We start from the raw sequence: 16,581 nt of genomic DNA on the forward strand, positions 1-16,581 counted from the left end.
ACAATAAAGAGACCAAGGTCACAACAGTTTGAGCTGAAGATGTACAGTCTTGTGGAGTTATTCCAAATGTTACAATTGGCGATGAGTAACAGATCACGAACTTTCACATAGTTATGCTGCCATTGGTATTCTTGAGAGATTTGTTGAGCGTGATGATTGGGAAGTCTTCGTTTAGCATCTTGACCAGTACTTCATGGCCAACGAGCTGGAAAAGGAAGAAACCGCGGTCAAGCGCAGGGCAATTCTCCTCACCATTTGTGGGTCCACGATATATGGCCTCATCAAAAATCTGCGAGCACCAATGAAACCGACGGACAAAACATATGAAGAGCTGTGCATGCTGGTTCGGGAACACCTTAAGCCGAAGGAGAGCATCTTGATGGCCACGTATCGCTTATATACGCATCACCGCTCCGAAGGCCAGGACGTGGCGAGCTATGTCGCCGACCTAAGACACCTTATGGGGACCATGCGTATTTGCTGGATTTTGGGGGGGGAAGTGTTGTGGGACTTTTTCGTGCTTGGAATCGGCCACGAGGTCATTCTTCGCAAACTGCTGTCTGCCGAATCCCTAGATCTGAGCAAGGCCATCACAATAGCCCAGGCTTTTATGTCCACGAGCGATAACACTAAACAGATATCATTGCAGCATCGGAACTCACTAGCAAGTACTGTGCAGAAAATAATGCCTTCAGCAGGCAGAACTGTACATGGCAGGGCCTACACGCCCGCAGAGCCGGACCGAGGATGACTCAGAGCCCACCGTGGGGCGTGAATGCGAATCCATTAGCACCATGTTAGCGCTGCGGGGGTAATCATCGAGCCCATCAATGTCGATTCAAGCACTACGTGTGCAAGAGCTGTGGAACAATGAGGCACCTCCAGCGAATGTGCAAACGTGCTGTGACTCACCATGTGGCAGAGTCGGCAGAAGATGACCGATCCGGTGTGGACCACGCTGAACGAGTAGGAGAGGCAACTCAACCTGAGGATGAAGAGGAAGTGTATTGGATACACACCTTCAACACCAAAAGCCCTCCGATAATATTAAAAGTTAAACTTAACGGCACTCCAGTCTCCATGGAATGGGACAGAGGGGCAAGTCAATCAATTATGAGCCAGAAGGCATTCGAGAGACTGTGGGGCGACAGAGCACAATGACCCAAGCTGATCCCGAATCAGGCAAAGCTGTGCACCTACACCAAGGAACTGACACCAGTTGTTGGTAGTGCGGACATAAGAGTATCCAATGAGGGAGCGGTGCATGATTTACCACTGTGGATTGTTTCAGGTGATGGGCCAACGCTGCTTTGTTAGCGGTTTTGATCCTAGCCCAATTACTAGACGGATGATTCAAATCGCTCCCGCCTTACGAAAATTCTATACCCGGGGATTATTAATCAGATTGTAAATGGAATAAGTCACGGACAGGAATGCTTCGGTGAAAAATAGAATTAATTTTATTTGGTCCAACAGACATTGGCTAAAAACATGCACCACTAAAATGAAATCACTATCTCTGTGGAGATTAAAATCCAGGTTACAAACAACATAGATACAGTACAGAAATGAGACCTAGTAACATGCAGTAATTCCTTGGTGGATTCTAACTCCACCCCTACCAATAAATTACCCGATCGAAGCTTCTTCCCCAGAATAGCCCTGAAAAGCTTCTGAGAAAACCCTGAGCCCGTAGTCTCACCCAGCTCGCCTGGGATCTGGCTTGGGACACTCGCGATCATGCTCACCACTACACACAGAGTTGGTTTCCTTGCTCAGCTCAGTTGTGGGAAGTCGCTGCCTGGTTTTCAGTCTCGGTGGCTTCTTCTGCAGTACTGCGGCCTCTTCCTCTGGTACATCGATCTTGGTGGAGCGAGAGCGAGAGGGAGAGGGAACTCTCTCTAGATACAAGCTGCAAGCTGCAAGCTGCAAGCTCCAAGCTTCACTTCAAGCTCCAAGCTAAAAATAAAATGGGAAGACCCTGTCTTTATGGGAGTCGTGTTACCCCTATCGTTCCTGCTAATCTTTAAAATCCTTTTGTTTCTGAGCACAGGTACTTAGTCAGTGATGGGCCATCCAACCCATGTGTATTGGGCTGATGGCCTTTAATCTGGGCATCTCTCTCAGTCTTTGTGTTGGGAAAGACCTGGCCATTCTTTGGCTGGCCAGGCTAGTGGGTTCATTGTTCTGCTCTTCTTCTGAGATAGAGGTAAGAGGTGCTTTTGCATATTAGAGTGGCTTTGTCAGTGGCCCCCCTTCCTGGCTGACAGCTCTTTTGTCAATATTCGTGGCCCCCTTCCTTTAGCTGGGACCGGTGGGCAAACCCGTTCTGGATGACTGACAGTTCTTTTGTCACAGCCAACTGCCATGCGGTCTCTGGAGTTTTAACAAAAAACAGCTTTTTCACTTATCTGCACAGGGTGATCCCATCACAGGGAAAATACCCTCAGAAAACAAAAATATTCTCGACTAAGTCCATTCTTTAAACAGAAACTTTGCGATATCTTCAGCTTGGTAGAAGGTGGATGGGGAAGATTTGATGGAACTGGGAAGATCTCTGTGTACCTTCTCCGGCAAACGACATCTTCCTTGCTCAAAGGCTGAGCAAAGCCCCACCTTCAGCTGAACCAAGCATCGAAGTGCAGATCCATTTTCAGATTCCTGAGGCATAGGCCGCTCATCACGACCACGAGGAGGTAAAGATCAACCGAGCAGCGGTACATAGAAACATAGAAACATAGAAAATAGGTGCAGGAGTAGGCCATTCGGCCCTTCGAGCCTGCATCACCATTCAATAAGATCATGGCTGATCATGCAACTTCAGTACCCCATTCCTGCTTTCTCTCCATACCCCTTGATCCCTTTAGCTGTAAGGACCACATCTAACTCCCTTTTGAATATATCTAACGAACTGGCCTCAACAACAGTGCGGTACCCACTACCCAAAGCCGACGACCTCTTCGTGAAGATGGAAGAGGCTCCAGGTCGACAAAGCAGAGTGGGACTCCGACCAAAATGATCTAAATGTGTCTTCCCCACGCCAGAGGCAAAATCCCTGGGGAAGAAGATCGCGGCAGTCGGCATCATGGACACGGACGAGAGTGCGTCCAGACCATGGAATAAAAGTGCGTCCAGACCACGGAACGAGAGTGCGTCCTGACCATGGGATGTCGCCGCAACGAAACAGAGGCATGTGTTGCCCGGTAAGGAAGATCACTGTGCTTGGGCCAAAGGTAAAGGGGCGGCCGCTGAAAAGGCCAGGAACCCACTACGTTCCAATAAGTTGTCTGCACTGTGTAATCCATGTGAGCACTCATTTGTGGCAAATGATGTATTATCATATGGAGTCAGGGGTACCTTACAACAAGCCAAAGTAGCGGGCGAACACCAACCGGTCGTATATGTATCTAACAAAGTATTTGTAGCAAGTGATGTGTTACCACACGGGGTCGGGTGAGTCGTGCCCCAACCAGTTGTACATGTATCCAATAAGTTACCCAAGGCTGTAGCCTGGGTTCACGGGACAAAAGAGACGTATCAAAGTATGTCCCAATATTTGCTCGAGTCAGACAAGCTGCCCATACCACAGTTTTTGGAGAGCAGAGGCACCATTATCAATGCTTTGTCTCGAATAGGTCTAACATTGTCTGTGCACTGTAACATGATCCGCCACGGGTCAGACACGGAGCACGGTGCTGATGCCCTCAGTTGGCTACCGTTGCTCACCACCGGGGTGGAAACGGCATAGCCCGCAGACCTGCTTGTTGTTATGGAAGTGCTAGAAAGCGAGGGGGTCAACCTTAATGGCTCCCCAGACTAGGACCTGGACCAGCCAGGATCCCACGTTACTGCCTGTTAACGGCGAACCGCTAGATGGGATGTTGCAGCTTATCCGTCGCAAAGACGTAATGTTCATCCCAACAGAGTGGCCCCTCTGGGGCAACCATGCAACGTTGCAAAGAAAGGCAGGGAGGCTACACACAGTTGGTGGTCCTGGACCTCCATACCATGGTCCAGCACCCACGGGGATCACGCGGCCTCCCGCCACTACTGAAAGTGGTTGGCCAGACCTTAGGGTCAGCGACAATAGTCCGGAGCGGGCAGCTCAAATCATAAAGCCAAGCACCACATGTGTCACGGTAGACTCCCCACAGACCCGGTTATCCTGGGTGCTATGCAGTCACCGAGCTGAATCACTCAGAACCGAGCCTTCCGTATGCCATCAGCAGAGAATGCACCATGATCGGACGGCTCCTCCATGCGACATCAGAATAAATGATGTAGACCATAATCATGGCCCCAGATGGGCTGCTAGCACTGTATTAGCCAAAGAGGGGAATGGAGTGTTTGTGATGAAAATGGAGTGTTTGTTGTGAAATCATGTAATGGGCAAACGCAGAAAGCATTTGGACCAGACCAAACTGCGATCTACAGATAACCAGGAACTACTGGAAAGAACTTGGCCCCCAGTGACCCACTAGCACAATCGACCTCGCTGTCAACCATGAGGATGAACCCACCATGCTCAACAGTCTGATCAGACCAGCCTCGCGGCCATGCAGCAATGATCCGACCAACTCATCCATGCCAGGACTTTAACTCAGGCGATCAACCCGGGAACGCAGAGCCCCGGATCGCCTCAACTTGTAAATAACTTCTACATAAGACTTTGGGGGGGAATGATGTTATATATGTAAACACTACCAATGTGTAAGACTTACCACCAGGGGGCACACCTGTGGGAGACCCAAGGGTCACCTGCACACCCTGGGTAAGCAGGTATAAAAGGCAGACTACCATGCTACCTCCTCACTCTGGAGTTACAATAAAGAGACCAAGGTCACAACAGTTTGAGCTAAGATGTACAGTCTTATGGAGTTATTCTAAACGTAACAATTAGGATTGCTGAGGCATTGCCCCAGGAGAGTGGTAGTGGCTCCCTGCAGCACGAACCTGCTGTCCTCGTACTTACTCCCACCCCTGCCACTCCATCAGTGCCCTTGCTGTTGCCTGTCAGCCAGCCCAGACTGCTGCAGCCCAGGGCGAGATTGTGTAGTCCAAAGCTGGGCCTTCTAGGCCTAGAGCTGCTCGACGTCATCCTGCAAGGCCATCTGCTGCCTCCTCCACTGAAAGTCAGCAGCCTTCCACCACCCAAGCTGCAGCCAATGGCGAAGCAACTCGTAGGGGCACTAAGAGAGGCAAAAGCGCACAGGCACTAAGGAAATGCACAAGGGTGATTAGTTTATTTTCTATGTATTATGTCATGATTGAATTTATAAAATTGGATTTGAATTTGCATTTTTTGGTGGTTTATATTTTGGTGTTGTCAGAATGAGGACAATGTGATGGTCAGTGATAGAGGAAAGGTAAGAAGTGTGGGACTGTTGGTGAATGGGGTGGTCTGGTTGAGGTTATTGGTATCGCTCATAAATTATTTGATCAAGCAGAGCCCGGGCAGAAAGGGGCTGTCTATGTTATGGTCTCCCTTCCTCTTCCTGATCCTCCACTTCCTTGTTGCACTTCCTTCTCCTCACTTCCTCCTCCTCCCTCATGCTCCTTCTCCTCAGATTCTCGCCTGACAGGTGGTGGCAAGGACTGTTCCCACATAATCGCCACGTTGTGAAGTATGCAGCATGCTACCACAAATCTTGACACCTGCTCAGCTGAATGCTGCAGAACTCCTCCTGAGAGGTCTAGGCAATGGAAACATTGATTGAAGGCACAAATGATGTGCTCTATCATGTTCCTTGTGGTTGCATGGTTTTCATTGAATACCTGATGAGCACATGTGCATGGGTTTTGGACCGGAGACATGAGCCATGTCATGAGTGGATAACCTTGTCGCCCAGTAGCCAGCCTTTGATTTGCCATGGTGGTTCAAATAGAGGTGGCACCGAAGACTGCGCAGAATGAAGCATTCGTGCCTACTGCCAGGATAATAGGCATTCACCTACATTGTGCACTGCCTTGGTCATACACTGGCTGCATATTGAGGGAGTGGAATCCCTTTCAGTTCATGAAAATGGCTTAGTACAGATGAGGTATATGCAAGGCAGTGTACATATAGTCAATGGCACCCTGCACCATGGAGAAGCCTGCAATCCATGAAACCCTTGTGCTCACTCCGCCAACTTCTCTCTGGCTAGAAGGAATGAGATGAAACTGTCTCTCTGTGTATAGAATGCTTCAGTGATCTCCCTTATGCAGCTATGTAATGCAAACTGCGAGATGTTACTTATATCTCCAGCAGCAGCCTGGAAGAAGCCAGGTGCATAAACCTTAAGAGCCACGATCACCTTGACAGCCACTGGCAATGCTGCCCTTGTCTTATTTTGAGGTTGCAATTGTAGATGCAGCAGTTGGCAGATTTCATTCATGACCTCTTTAGTGAAGTGAGATGCAGGAACGGAGCGATCAGGGCGAAGGAGCGGTGAAAGACTGTAGAGGGACGTGATCGGGATCCAGGAGAGGCGTGAGTTCGGGGCCAGGGGCCCAGGGACAGCACAGACCAGCCCACGCTGCAATATGTGTGCGCACTAGGTCTGTGCAGCAGAGCAGGTCTCCAGTCGTCTTGGATAACCCTTGCCACTTGGCCAAGAGTTAGCTGTCACCACACGTTAAAAAAATCCCGCACAGGCATCTTCCACCCTCAGGATGTAGTTCAGGACCTGGAATAGTAGGTCCTTCATTGAAACACCTGTGAACTCATCCTTTTTTGGCGTGGAAGCAAGTCATCCTCGTTTCTAGGGATGGCCTATGATGAGTGAAGTGAAGATTTCTCTAGCATAGTCTTCGCTGAAGTTGAGGTAAGAGAGATGCTCTCTGAAGACCCTCTGTGGATATGGTTTCCTGCTGAGAACACTTCTCCCCCTCCTCCTCCTCCTCCTTCTTCTAGCAGCTTGGCCTGCTCTGTGTGGCCTCTCTTCATTCGCCCAGACATGCTCAATTCCTAGAGGAAACCCTGCCAGGCCACCTATGTCTGGAAGCTACATTATTTTAGCACAACCTTTTAAATGAACAAAAATTTACTTCAGCACCAGCCAGACCAGTCACTATAGATTATTGAAACTTTAGACACATATGGGAAAGCTCCAATAATGCATACAACTTTACCATCAGCCAGAAGAAATAATCTAGCAACTAATCTACAACTGGTTAATGAGCCCTTTATGTAGTGCTGGTGGAACTCCTTCATGTTGTTTAATATTGTATTCAGCTGTGGGAGGTTAAGACAAGGCATAGGCTGGAGCATGGTGTTCGAAAATGGCAGTGCTGCTGTCAAATCAGCATCACACACTGATTGACATCATAATCTGCCTGCTCTGCACCTGGCCAGGGGTTGTTAGGACAGACAACGCGGTGTCCACCGGTACACTCGCGGCCTTCCGCGAGAGGTGGGCGCCGGAGGGACTGGAGTGCATCATCACCCCCGGCAACCAAATTTTAATTTGATTTTATGTTTTAAAGTTTAATTTGTTTTAATTGCCGGTGTTTTTAGTGTCCCCCTCCCCTTTTATAGGATTTGATTTTAGTGCCCAAAAAAAAAACAAGAAAACAAAAAAAATACAAAAAAAAACAAAAAAAAGGAAAAAAGAGGGCAGTTATAAGTGTCTGGAGTGCCCCCCAGATCGGGGGGCACTTGATTTAACTGTTTTTGTTCTCCAATCAAAAGAGTTGTTCGGACAGACACACAAACCCCGTTAGCAAGATGGCGTCTGGCGCACTTCATGCCTATAATATGCACACACCTCGGATGCTATTTTCCATTATTAGGAGGCTGGGTAGTGCCTAGGAAACAGGGCGTGACAGAGCCCAATTACTTCCTCCATGTTATTTTCACCAGATCCCTCCCCCTGTCTTACTAGTTCAATGTTGTAACGTCTATGTAGTTTTGTGTATGTTCGTAATGTTAAGACAGGTACGGGTCTTAGTAATACAAGAAAATATGACTCCACGTCTGAAGTTCAGATAAGATGGACAGTATGCAATCAAAATGTAACAGTCAGAGCCAGAACAGAGGGAACAGCACAAACAATTAAACAGTACAAAAGGTTAAAAAAATTGATTCTCACCTATAATGTTTCCTTTGTTAAAGTAAGGTTTGGCTGGCTTTCAAATTCTGTAATAAAACAAAGCCTTACTCTTTTCTTATTCATTGATAGGATGTAGGCATCGCTAATCCCTAACTACCTTTGAGAAGGTGGTAGTGAGCTGCCTTATAGAACTGCTGCTGTCCATGTGGTGAAGATACTCCCACAGTGCTGTTAGGGAGGGAGTTCCAGGATTTTGACCCACTGATGATGAAGGAGCAGTGATATATTTCCAAGTCAGGATGGTGTGTTATTTGGAAGGGAACTTAGAGGTGATGGTGTTCCCATGTGCCTACTGCCCTTGTCCTTCTAGGTGGTAGAGGTTGCAGGTTCAGGAGGTGCTGTCGAAGAAGTCTTGGTGCAGTGCATCTTGTAGATGGTACACACTGCACACACGGTGCACCAGTGGCGGAGGGAGTGAATGTTTAAGGTGGTGGATGGGGTGCCAATCAAGCGGGCTACTTTGTGCTGGATAGTGTTGAGATTCTTGAGTGTTGTTGGAGCTGCACTCATCCTGGCAAGTGGAGAGTGTTCTATCACATTCCTGACTTGTGCCTTATAGATGGTGGAAAGGCTTTAGGGAGTCAGGAGGTGAGTCACTTGCTGCAGAATACCCAGCCTCTGATCTGCTCTTGTAGCCACAGTATTTATGTGGCTGGTCCAATGAGTTTCTGGTCAATGGTGACCCCCAGGATGTTGATGGTGGGGGATTTGATGATGGTAATGCCACTGAGATGGTTTGACTTTCTCTTGTTCGGGATGTTTATTGCCTGGCACTTGTGTGGTGCGAATGTTCCTTGCCACTCATCAGCCCAAGCCTGATGTTGTCCAGGTCTTGTACAGGAAGGCACGGACTGCTTCATTATTTGAGGAGCTGTGACTGAAACAACACTATGCAATCATCAGCGAACATCCCCACTTCTGACCTTATGGTGGAGGGAAGGTCATTGATGGCTAAAGATGGTTGGGATTAGGACACCGCCCTACAGTGATGTTCTGGGGCTGAGATCATTGGCCAATATTGCTTTGTGCGAGGTATGACTCCAGCCAGTGGAGAATTTTCCCCCGGATTCACATTTACTTCAATTTTACTAGGGCTCCTTGATGCCACACTCGGTTAAATGCTGCCTTGATGTCAAAGGCAGTCTCTTTCACCTCACCTCTGGACCAAGGCTGTAATGCAGTCTGTAGCCAAGTGGTCCTGGTAGACACCAAACTGACCATCCATGAGCAGGCTATTGATAAGTAAGTGCCGCTTGATAGCACTGGTGAAGATCCTTTCCATCATAGAAATATAGAAAATAGGTGCAGGAGTAGGGCATTCAGCCCTTCGAGCCTGCACCGCCATTCAATGAGTTCATGGCTGAACACGCAACTTCAGTACCCCATTCATGCTTTCTCGCCATACCCGTTGATCCCCCTAATAGTAAGGACTACATCTAACTCCTTTTTGAATATATTTAGTGAATTGGCCTCAATAACTTTCTGTGGTAGAGAATTCCACAGGTTCACCACTCTCTGGGTGAAGAAGTTTCACCTCATCTCGGTATTAAATGGCTTACCCCTTATCCTTAGACTGTGACCCCTGGTTCTGGACTTCCCCAACATTGGGAACATTCTTCCTGCATCTAACCTGTCTAAACCCGTCAGAATTTTAAACGTTTCTATGAGATTCCCTCTCATTCTTCTGAATTCCAGTGAATAAAAGCCCAGTTGATCCAGTCTTTCTTGATATGTCAGTCCCGCTATCCCGGGAATCAGTCTGGTGAACCTTCGCTGTCCTTCAATAGCAAGAATGTCCTTCCTCAGGTTAGGAGACCAAAACTGTACACAATACTCCAGGTGTGGCCTCACCAAGGCCCTGTACAACTGTAGCAACACCTCCCTGCCCCTGTACTCAAATCCCCTCGCTATGAAGGCCAACATGCCATTTGCTTTCTTAACCGCCTGCTGTACCTGCATGCCAACCTTCAATGACTGATGCACCATGACACCCAGGTCTCTTTGCACCTCCCCTTTTCCTAATCTGTCACCATTCAGATAATAGTCTGTCTCTCTGTTTTTACCACCAAAGTGGATAACCTCACATTTATTCACATTATACTTCATCTGCCATGCATTTGCCCACTCACCTAACCTATCCAAGTCACTCTGCAGCCTCATAGCATCCTCCTCGCAGCTCACACTGCCACCCAACTTAGGGTCATCCGCAAATTTGGAGATGCTACATTTAATCCCCTCGTCTAAATCATTAATGTACAATTTAAACAGCTGGGGCCTCAGCACAGAACCTTGCCGGTACCCCACTAGTCACTGCCTGCCATTCTAAAAAGTACCCATTTACTCCTACTCTTTGCTTCCTGTCTACCAACCAGTTCTCAATCCACATCAGCACACTACCCCCAATCCCATGTGTTTTAACTTTGCACATTAATCTCTTGTGTGGGACTTTGTCGAAAGCCTTCTAAAGTGCAAATACACCACATCAACTGGTTCTCCCTTGTCCACTCTACTGGAAACATCCTCAAAAAGTTCCAGAAGATTTGTCAAGCATGATTTCCCTTTCACAAATCCATGCTGACTTGGACCTATCATATTACCTCTTTCCAAATGCACTGCGATGACATCCTTAATAATTGATTCCATCATTTTACCCACTACCGATGTCAGGCTGACCGGTCTGTAATTCCCTGTTTTCTCTCTCCCTCCTTTTTTAAAAAGTGGGGTTACATTGGCTACCCTCCACTCCATAGGAACTGATCCAGAGTCAATGGAATGTTGGAAAATGACTGTCAATGCATCCACTATTTCCAAGGCCACCTCCTTAAGTACTCTGGGATGCAGTCCATCAGGCCCTGGGGATTTATCGGCCTTCAATCCCATCAATTTCCCCAACACAATTTCCCGACTAATAAGGATTTCCCTCAGTTCCTCCTCCTTACTAGACCCTCCGACCCCTTTTATATTCGGAAGGCTGTTTGTGTCCTCCTTCGTGAATACCGAACCAAAGTAATTGTTCAATTGGTCCGCCATTTCTTTGTTCCCCGTTATGACTTCCCCTGATTCTGACTGCAGGGGACCTACGTTTGTCTTTACTAACCTTTTTCTCTTTACATATCTATAGAAACTTTTGCAATCCGTCTTACTGTTCCCTGCAAGCTTCTTCTCGTACTCCATTTTCCCTGCCCTAATCAAACCCTTTGCCCTCCTCTGCTGAGTTCTAAATTTCTCCCAGTCCCCGGGTTCTCTGCTATTTCTGGCCAATTTGTATGCCACTTCCTTGGCTTTAATGCTATCCCTGATTTCCCTTGATAGCCACGGTTGAGCCACCTTCCCTTTTTTATTTTTACGACAGACAGGAATGTACAATTGTTGTAGTTCATCCATGCGGTCTCTAAATGTCTGCCATTGCCCATCCACTGTCAACCCCTTAAGTATCATTCGCCAATCTATCCTAGCCAATTCACGCCTCATACCTTCAAAGTTACCCTTCTTTAAGTTCTGGACCATGGTCTCTGAATTAACTGTTTCGTTCTCCATCCTAATGTAGAATTCCACCATATTATGGTCACTCTTCCCCAAGGGGTCTCGTACAACGAGATTGCTAATTAATCCTCTCTCATTACACAACACCCAGTCTATGATGCCTCCCCGCCCCCCCTCCCCCCCGCTAGTTGGTTCCTCAACATATTGGTCTAGAAAACCATCCCTTATGCACTCCAGGAAATCCTCCTCCACCGTATTGCTTCCAGTTTGGTTAGCCCAATCTATATGCATATTAAAGTCACCCATGATCACTGCTGCATCTTTATTGCATGCACTCCTAATTTCCTGTTTGATGCCCTCCCCAACATTACTACTACTGTTTGGAGGTCTGTACACAACTCCCACTAACGTTTTTTGCTCTTTGGTGTTCTGCAGCTCTACTCATATAGATTCCACATCATCTAAGCTAATGTTCTTCCTAACTATTGCATTAATCTCCTCTTTAACCAGCAATGCTACCCCACCTCCTTTTCGTTTTATTCTATCCTTCCTGAATGTTGAATACCCTTGGATGTTGAGTTCCCAGCCCTGATCATCCTGGAGCCACGTCTCTGTAATCCCAATCACATCATATCTGTTAACATCTATTTGCAAAGTTAATTCATCCACCTTATTGCGGATACTCCTTGCATTAAGACACAAAGCCTTCAGGCTTGTTTTTTTTAACACCCTTTGTCCTTTTAGAATTATGATGTAGTGGGTCCTTTTTGTTTCTTGCCTTTGTTTACTCGGCCTTCCACTATTGCTTTTTATCTTTCTACCATCTGTTTCTGACTCCATATTACTTCGCCCTGTCTTGCTGCATAGGTTTCCATCCCCCTGCCATATTAGTTTAAACACTCCCAAACTGCATTAGCAAATGTTACCCCCAGGACATCAGTTCCAGTCCTGCCCAAGTGCAGACCGTCCCTTTTGTACAGGTCCCACTTCCCCCAGAACTGGTTCCAATGTCCCTGGAATTTGAATCCTTCCCTCTTGCACCACTGCTCAAGCCACGTATTTATTCTAACTATCCTGCTCCCTCTACTCTGATTAGGACGTGGCACTGGTAGCAATCCAGAGATTACTACCTTTGAGGTCCTACTTTTTAATTTAACTCCTAGCTCCCTAAATTCAGCTTCTGACCTATATCGTTGGTACCTACATGTATCACGATAACTGGCTGTTTACCCTCCCTCTCCAGAATGCTCTGCAGCCGCTCCGAGACATCCTTGACCCTTGCACCAGGGAGGCAACATACCATCCTGGAGTCTCGGTTGCAGCTGCAGAAACTCCTATCTATTCCCCTTCCAATAGAGTCCCCTATCATTATAGCTCTCCCACTCTTTTTCCCGGCATTCTGTGCAGCAGAGCCACCCATGGTGCCATTTTCTTGGCTTTTGCCCCAAACCCATTTGCCCCCATTTTGTAGAGAGACATGCAGTGGTTCTAGCAGTGTGCTGAGACCCGGTAAGAAGTTACGAAAGTAGTTCAAGAGTCCCAGAAACGACCACAGCTCTGTCACGTTCTGTGGCCTCGGTGCGTTCTCGATTGCCTCCGTCTTCGCGTTGGTGGGCCCGATGCCGTCCACCGTAATCCTCCTTCCCTGGAACTTCACTTCGGGTACCAGGAAAATGCACTTCGAGCGTTTTAACCTGAGCCCCACGCGGTTGAGTCGACTACGAACCTCCTCCAGGCTCTGCAGATGCTCAACTGTGTTCCGACCTGTGACCAAGATGTCGTCCTGGAAGACCACGGTGTGCGGGACCGAGTTCAGTAAACTTTCCATGTTTCTCTGGAATATTGCCGCCGCTGATCAGATTCCAAATGGACATCTGTTATAAACAAAAAGATCTGTGTGCGTGTTGATGCAGGTGAGGCCCTTCGATGATTCCTCCAGTTCCTGCATCATGTAGGCTGAAGTCAGATTCAGTTTCTTGAACGTCTTTCCTCCTGCCATCATTGCAAAGAAGTCGTCGGCTTTTGGTAGTGTGTATTGGTTGTGCTGGGAGAAACAATTGATAGTTAATTTGTAATCGCCACAAATTCTGATGGGACCGTCTCCCTTGAGGACTGGGACAATAGGACTTGCTCACTTGCTGAACTCGATCGGTGAGATGATGCCCTCTCTTTGTAGCCGGTCGAGCTCAATCTCTACCCTTTCTCTCATCATGTACAATACCGCTGTTGCCTTGTGATGGATTGGCCGCGCCCCCGGAATTAGGTGGATCTGCACTTTTGCTCCTTGGAATTTCTCGATGCCTGGTTCGAACAGCGAAGGAAATTTGTTTAAGACCTGGGCACATGAAGTGTTGTCAGCGGGCGATAGCGCTCGGATATTGTCCCAGTTCCAGCGTATCTTTCCCAGCCAGCTCCTGCCGAGCAGCGTGGGACCATCGCCCGGTACCACCCAGAGTGGTAGCTTGTGCACCGCTCCATCGTAGGAGACCAATTACAGGAATCAGTTCTCTTGTGTAAGTTTTTAGTTTCGTGCAAATTGGAGTTAAGACAGATCTTGAGGCTTTTTTGCACCACAACGGTTCGAAGATCTTTTTGCCCATGATGGACTGGCTTGCGCCCGTGTCCAGCCTTCATTGACACCGGGAGTCTGTTTAGTTCAACATTCAGCATTATCGAGGTACAATTTGTGGTGAATGTGTGTACCCCATGTATCTCTGCCCATGTATCTGAGGCTCTGTTTCGTCGTAATCCTCCTCTGCAACCTCGTGGTTTGCAGGTTTAACAGGCTTACCAGCTCGCCTGCACACTCGTTGGAATTGTCTCATTGTTCCACAGCCCTTGCAAACGTATCCTTTGAATCGGCATGAATGGAAACGATGATCACCCCCGCAGCGCCAGCAAGGTCTTAATGGCCTTGCATTCATCACCCTTGATGGTACACTCAGACATCTGCGGACGAGTAGCTGCAGGTATGTGTGACCTGCCCTGTACGTTACGATTCGAAAACATCATTTTGTTCTCAGTACATGTAGCAGCATTTGTGTGCTGATAGATTTTCTTAGTATTGTCACTGGTGGCAATGAACGCCTGGCCTATCGCTATGGCCTTACTCAAGGTTGGGGTCTCTACAGTCAAAAGTTTGCGAAGTATGGTTTCATGGCCAATTCCAAGTACGAAAAAGTCTCTGAGCATGTGCTCCAAATGTCCTTCAAATTGGTAATGTGCTGCAAGGTGTCTTAGCTCAGCGACATAACTCGCCACTTCCTGGCCTTCAGATCTTTTGTAGGTGTCGAACTGGTACCTCTCCATCAGAACACTTTCCTTCGGGTTCAAATGCTCTTGGACCAGTGACCACATATATCGTTGTACGATTTCTCCATGGGTTTCACTGGAGTGAGCAGATTCTTCATGAGGCCATACTTTGGTGCCCCACAGACGGTGAGGAGGATCGCCCTTCGTTTGGCAGCGCTCTCTTCCACATCTAGCTCATTGGCCATAAAGTATTGGTCGAGTTGCTCCACAAAAATTTCCCAATCATCTCCCTCTGAAAATTTCTCCAGGATGCCCATTGTTCTCTGCATCTTTGGGTTAGCTATCCATATCTCTTCACCAGTTGTAGTGTATGGAGAAAGAGTCAGACTGAACACTGTTTGCTCAAAGTAAAGTGTGACCGTAGTCTTTTATTGCAGGTCTCCAGAGTGCCTCTCCAACCTGTGAAGCCTTCTTAAATACCTGTGCTCCCAAGGAATTATGGGATCCCTTGGGATTCCGGGGAATGATCCCTCTGGTGGCTGTACAGAGTAAATACAAGTCCACATATTTAACAGAATGCATGTTTCAAAACTCTCAGTAGTGGTAATTTCTGTTTTTTTAACTTTGATTTATCAAATAAATTGATTTGAGTACTCTTGTTAAACACAATGATGGTTATCACGAATGAAATCCGATCATTTCTATATGCTTCTACTGCCTTATTTAGTGTAGATATTACATGACATGGGATCGTGTGACCTTGTCAACTTGCAGCTGTTGCAATTTGTTTTCTGCCTCACTGAAGTTGTTGGCAAATATTGGAATTTTGAATTAAGGTCACAATCTTCTGCGATTCTTGAGTTATGTGAGGAAAAAACTGGAAGACACATGTTTAGAACTTTTGTCCTGCAGGAAAAGAGTTCGTGGTTTAGATAAGGTAACAACTAATGACATGAAAAACAAAGGTATTTATTTAATAGCAAATGTGCATCTGATCGCTATGTATAGACTGAGACTTACATGTTGAAAGTTCCACAGAAATTAGTAACTATCAAAACTCTTAATCAGAGATCAGCTATGTTTATATGAGAATGTGCAACAAAATGTCTATTTGTAGTTTCAATATCGATAATTAATTAAAGAAAAAGCATTACTTAGTGTAAAATTTACTAATAAAAAACTTACTGAACAGAGGTCCTGTTACTCATTTTAGTACAGTGAAGCCTGTCCGAAATACATAGGCCTACAGCCAACTGGAAACATTTGTGGGGGGGATTTTAATTCCATCGTCTGCCTGGATTTAAAATGAAGCGAGTCAATTTCCCACTCAATTACCACCTCGCAGAGACTTCAATACCGCTTTTTTTGGAATTGTTCTACGCCCGCCTGAATCAGGCTGGAGCCATGTACTTTTATGCAAAGCGGAGTCCTATGAAGTACATTTTACAACAACAAAAAATGCATTTAAAAAGCGCCTTTAACGTGGTAAAACATCCCACGATACTTCAAAGGAACGTTACCAAACAAAATTTGACACCCAGCCACATAAGGAGATACTGGGGCAGGTCAAAGAGGTAAGGTTTTAAGGAGCATTCTAAAGGAGGAAAGAGAGATAGAGAGGCTGATAGGTACAGGAAGGGAATTCCAGAGCTTAGGATCTTGACAACTGAAGGCATGGCTGCCAATAGTGGAGCAATTAAAATCGGGGATGTGCAAGTAGCCAGAATTAGAAGAGCACCGATATCTCTGAGGG

The sequence above is a fragment of the Pristiophorus japonicus genome, chromosome 10 (assembly GCF_044704955.1).
Source record: "Pristiophorus japonicus isolate sPriJap1 chromosome 10, sPriJap1.hap1, whole genome shotgun sequence".
Lineage (NCBI taxonomy): Eukaryota > Metazoa > Chordata > Chondrichthyes > Pristiophoridae > Pristiophorus > Pristiophorus japonicus.